Raw genomic sequence first — 6,522 nt, forward strand, 5'->3', positions numbered from 1 at the left:
TGAAACTTTAATTTCAATTTACAAAATATCTAATTATAATAAAATTACTTAAACTTTAAGTATTTATAAAAATCTATTTAATCATTCCTAATAAATTAATCTCTAAGAGCTTTAAACTAATAAAATAAACCATAATTTATTCATAATAAAAGTTACTTAAATGAAATTATACAATTCTTTCTTATTTTTCAATTACTAAAATTATACAAAATATTCTAAAATAATAAAATTACCTAAGAATATTAATTGGTTCAAAATGAATTTATCTCCGAATCTACTTAATTATTTCTAATAAAATAATTTCTAAAATTACAAAATTTAAACTTAAAAAGATAAAATCACAATTTATTTATATTTAGATTTTCAAAAATGCGGGATGTTACATTCTATCCAACTTACAAAAATTTTCGCCCTCGAAAATTGATATAAGATGAAGAAAAGATTTATATGCACATATCCTTTTGAATATTTTAAAGGTTCTAAGAAAATCATATCACATAAACATAGAAGAAAATATACTAGGTAATGCAAGAGTTAATAAAATAACTTAACACAAGAAAAATTTTAAAATACAAAATCAAATAGGCACAATATTCGTTCACAACTTTTAACAAAGCATGATCACTTCCTCTCGTTGCCTCAAAATTAAACTCCTTATAACTTCGTATACTGACCAGATTCACTTTCCGTACGCACAAATTGCGTCCCTAAGAACTAGCGCATATAAGGAATACAAAACATGAGAAGAGAAAGACAAACGGCACGAAAGGTTTATGCGTGAAATTAGAAGAATACTCAAGTTTGCAATTGCACAAGATGGTATTTCGCAAGGTTTTGAAGGAATACGTGAGATTGTCAACAAACAAGGATGCATATATAAGCAATGATATGGAGCATAAAGGGGAGTTAATTCGAAGCTTAGGAAAAAAATTATGGATCGAACAGTTTCAATATGAACATTATTAGAAAAAATAGTGCAACAATTTAGAACAACTTCAATTTGAAATAGAGGGAATTAGTTTATCTTTTTCAAAAGAATATATATAAATCTAACATTTTCCAAAAGTACTAAACTTAGTATAAATAATATGTTATATCAATTTAATTTTTAAATCAAAACAAATCATGCATGGTTTGTAAATTAAAGCTTGTTTGATGTTAAGAGCAAAATATTTTCTTTAAAAATCTTGAAGGATACTTAAGTACATAATTAGGTAAGAATAGCCATAAGAATAATAAAGTTGGAAGAAAATCAGCTTCTATTTAAAGAATAGATTCTGAAATAAAATTTTCTATAAATCAATAAAAGATAAGTGGTGCATCACAAATAAACAAAATTAAACTATATAAACAAGTTTTCAGAGTTTATGTAAGAAAGTCTAGGCTGAATTAAAAACAATCCCATCAAAATTTAAGCAAGGGTTGTGGATACAGTCAAGTAAGAAAAGATGTAACTTGAAATTTTTCTCGAAGAGAATCTGAAACTAATACTCAAGAAGGAAATTACAAGAAATGGTATGTTGCACCGAAATAAATCAGAGTTCAGAGCAAGGAGCATAGAGTTTGTAAGGTGAGGATAAATGTTTCAAAAGATTAAAACAACAACCAGATACAGAGTCAAGCAAGGACATGCACGAATGATAATACAAGATTAGCAAGAAAGAGATCAGAATTAATGGAGAAAGAGATAACACTAAGCACGAATAAAGAGCATACTCGAAACAGAACTAATCTCTAGAATTTAGTTTCTAACGTCCCCAAAACCTCGTGATTCGCATTAACTGATGAACGGATTTTTTGACGGTTTAGAAATTCACTAATAAAATCTCGTTGTAAAGTATAGTTTCTAAACCAAGCAATAATCCTTTCATACAAAAAGTTGTTTGTCACTAGTACAAACCCCTAAAATTTATAAACCGAAGTATTGGACCTCGGGTCGTTCTCCCTAGGAATTGTAATGAAGTGTCTTGTTATCGGTTGTGAGTTATAATTGGGGTTTTTTTAGGATTTTTAGACAAGAATTATAAATGGCAAGAAAAGTAAACTAACAACTATAAAAGGCTCTTGGTAAGGTGTGAGAACTAGAAGTCCTATCCTAGTTATCCTTCTCAATTGTGATGAGAATTGTTTATTGCTACCACTTAGTTAACCCTTACTAAATAAAGGAAAGTCAAGTGGATGAATTGACTTGAGCCACAAGTTCTAGCCAACTCCCAAGGAAAGATTAGCTTTAGTGCACCCCAAACCAATTAGCAATCTCTCCAATTATCAATCAACAAAGGAATTAGATAACTCAAGTGTCACTAATTACTCTACCTAGGCCAAGAGGAACAAAATCTACACTAAAACTAAAAGAGACATTTCAACAAACACATAAAGTGCAATAGAAGTAAACATTATTAAATGCAAGAATTAAAGGAATCTACAACTACAAAAACAAGAGATCAACAATAGAAAAGCAAAGAAGACACATTTATTGTGAATTACCTCTTGTTGAATTGGAAGAATGTAGAAGGAACAATACTAGATCTACAACAAAATATAAGAACAACATAAAGGAAATTACAACAAAAGAATAGAAGAAGATTGAATGTAGCAACAAAGAATTAAGAGATAGAAGTGGAAGAAAGCAAAGATTAAAACTTAAATCTAAGAACTAAACCTAATCCTAATCCTAATTCTAGAGAGAAGTGAGAGCCTCTCTCTCTAGAAACTAACTCTCACTACTAAACTAAGCTAAAACTAAACTAATGGTAACTAACTTCTAAAGTATGAAAAAGTATCTCCATTCCCCCTTCAATCCTTGGCTTAAATAGCATCAGAAATGAGTTGGATTGGGCCCACAAGGCTTTAGAATTCGCTGGCCACGTTTTGCTTTAAGTGAACCAGGTGGCAGCAACGGCGCGTGCGCGTACTATGCTCGTACGCGTCACCATACACGGTTCAACCATAGCAAATCTTATATCATTTCAAAGCCCCGGATGTTAGCTTTCCAACCCAACTAGAACCGCATCATTTGGATCTCTGTAGCTCAAGTTATGGCTGATTAAGTGCGAAGAGGTCGGGTTGACAGCTTTTGCTTTTCCTTTATTTCTCCATGAGTTCTCCATTTCTACATGCTTTTCCTACATTCCCTTGGTTCAATCCTCGCCTCCTAAATCTAAATCACTTAGCAAACATATCAAGGCATCTAATGGAATCAAGGAGAATTAGATTTAGCTATTTTAAGTCCTAAAAAGCATGTTTTCACTCTTAAGCACAATTAAAGGAGAAGTTATAAAACCATGCTATTTCAATGGATAAATGTGGGTAAAAGGGTATATAAAATCTCCTAAATCAAGCACAAGATAAACCCTACAAATGGGGTTTATAAACCTCCCCACACTTAAACCAAGCATGTCCTCATGCTTAAACCAAGAATGAAGTAAGGGTATAGCATTTATTCAATGGAAACTAACTAAATGCAATCTACCTATATGCAACTATCTAAATGAATGCAAGTGCTTGGTCAAAATAAATCAATTCCCAAGAAACATATATGCACAAGGGCTAAGGACTAGCAAGTCTAATCCACAATTGAATTGAGTTATTAAATATTTTTACAAACTTGCATGAAAATTATGATCATAGGTGAAAACATGTAATTGAGCATCAAACCCTCACCGGTAGTGTTTGCACTCTATTCACTCAAGTGTTTAGGGTTGATTCTCTCAATTCTCTCCTAATCATGCTTTATAAGATTTGTTTTTTCTTCTAACAATCAACAAATATTTCATGCATGCATACATATATCATGAGGTCTTTTCATAGGTTGTAATGGGGTTAGGGTCAAGGTAGAATGCTTATTTGGTTAAGTGAGCTTGGAATTTGAATCTTTGATAAGCTTAAACTTTCCACTTAACCCATATAATAACCTATACAATTAAATTCTACTCTAACTACCCATTCTACTCACTTTTTCACATACTCATGCATCCCTTTTCATTTCACAACACTTATGCATTGATCTTATTGAGCTTCGCTTTGGTGCATTTTGTCCCCTTTTTATTATTTTTCTTCTTTTTTTTTCCTTTTCTTTCTTTTTCTATTTTTTTCTTTTCTTTTCCATATTGTTTTTCTTTTTCTTTTGTTCTTTTGTTTTTCTCATTTTTTTTCTTTCTATATACAAGAGCATCAATGCATAAGGTTTTACATTTGATCAATACATGAGTATGTACCTAATTCCCAATATTTTCAATAACAATACAAAATACCCTTTTATTCACCCAATGTCCCAAGGTTCCCACACTTGAATGATATTCACACACACTAGCCTAAGCTAATCAAAGATCCAAATTAAGGGACAATTATTGTTTTTCGCTTTAAGGCTTGTAATGTGCTAAAATAAGAATAAGTGGGTTAAGCATAGGCTCAAAGTTGGCTAACAATGGGAGATAAAAAGTAAGGCCATTTGGGTAAGTGAGCTAATGAAATGATGGCCTCAATCATATAAATGCATGAATACACAAAATAATAGACATAAAGAGTCAAACAAATCAAAGATTACAATCATAGAAAGAGAATCATGCACACAAGAAGGAAAAATAAGTGGTTATAAGATGTAACCACGCTATTAGGCTCAAGTCTCACAAGCTTGTGTTCTTAGCTCAAAACATGATCCATAATATATATAATTCAAGCAAGTTCTATGAAAAGTTTTCACTCAAATCAATTGAGGTGCCCTATAGATAGAAATCCTTGAAAAATTTCATTATTTTGACTAAGCTTATTGTGTATACATATGCAAAAATAAGAAAATGAAAGTAAAAAAATCCTAAAAACCTAAAATGAAATGCAAAAGTGTTGGGATTAGAAATTTGTCACCCAAAATCGCCGATCGGTTGGACGACCTCCCCACACTTAAAAGTTTGCACCGTCCTCGGTACACTCAAAGATGAGCAGGGGGTACGGCGAATCTCCAGATTGCTGCGTGTTCTTAGTCTTGCTTCCATGTTTGCTTGTGGTGCATTTATCATGAAAAACAAAAATACAACACCATAAGATGAGAAGATATAAAAGCAAGGAAGCATACATTGTTGGAATGAGGTGAATCACTAGAATGAGGTGAGTGAATTAGTGTGACATTAAGAACTATTAGGTGTGTGAATTCTAAATTGCGCGGTTTAGAACACACATTAGCATAAAAGCTATGTCACAAAAGAAGCATGCACTTCACTTATCCTAGTGTGCTTGAGATGCTTTAAGTAAGCTCGTAAGGTAAGACAAGCATTAGAGAAGCATGAAAGCATTCAAGCCAAACATATAGATGGATATAATCATGAAATACAATGCCTTAAGGTAAATGCACAACATCATCCTTCAAGAGGTTGCCTAATCGAGGGAAAAGGATCCAAATCACATGATGGCTAGCTACAACATGCAATTCAAAAGAGTTATAAGCTCGAAGACAATTCTCATCACTTGGTATTTTTCAAAAGGTAAGCATGAAGAACCCAAAACCAAGTAACAAAATATAACCTCAACCATAGAATCCAACAAAGATTATCTAAAAACATTCATGCTAAAATAGCATTCAGGCAATAAGGGATATAGCAATGTATAGTAAACAAAGTCAATACTCCAACACTTATGATGAAAAATGAAAAGAGAGAATGAAAACTAAACTAAAACTAGCTAATCAACTAACCAACTAACTAATTAACTAACTAAAATAAATGGTTATCCATGGTGCATGGTGGTATTGGATGAGGGGTAGGAGAAGGGAAGAAGAAAGGAGAAGGAAAGAATTGGAAAGAGGAGAAGAAAAGAAAAGTGGATGGGAGAAAGAAATCTGCGCGTACGCACGCATGGCGCGCGCGCGTCGTTGGCTTATTTCGAGAGTGGCGCGTACGCGTCATGTGCGCGTATGCGCGAGTTGGTTTGTGCGAAAGGCACAACGTTGGCGCGGCGCAGGCACAACTCTCTGAAAAATGTATGGAGGTTGGAACTTCTCAATCCACGCATACGCACGCATGGCGCGCGCGCGTGGATGGTCAAAAATGCTGGAAGTGCGCGTACGCGCCATGTACGCGTATGCGTGGATGGTGCTCTATTTTTCAAAAAAATTTTTTTCTATGTTTTTGCACCAATCCAAGCATTCCAAACCTCCAAACAGCTACCAAAACACCATAAAACCTTATTTAACATACTAAACTACCAATTAAACTCAACTATCTAAACAAAACATGAAATTAAACTAATTCTACCAATATATACAAAAGAGAAAATGAAAGGATTTTACCATGGTGGGTTGTCTCCCACCTAGCACTTTTGTTTATTGTCCTTAAGTTGGACTTATGGGGAGCTCCTCATCAAGGTGGCTTGTGCTTGTATTCATCTTGGAACTCCCACCAATGCTTGGTTCTCCATTGTGCCCCAAGATTCTTCATGGATTGAGCCAAGTCTTGATGGAGTTCTTCACAAGCTTGGGGCTCCCAAAGTTGATCCTCTTCTTGTAATCCGGGATCCCACACTTTGTTTTCA

The sequence above is a fragment of the Arachis ipaensis genome, chromosome B02 (assembly GCF_000816755.2).
Source record: "Arachis ipaensis cultivar K30076 chromosome B02, Araip1.1, whole genome shotgun sequence".
Taxonomy (NCBI): Eukaryota; Viridiplantae; Streptophyta; class Magnoliopsida; order Fabales; family Fabaceae; genus Arachis; species Arachis ipaensis.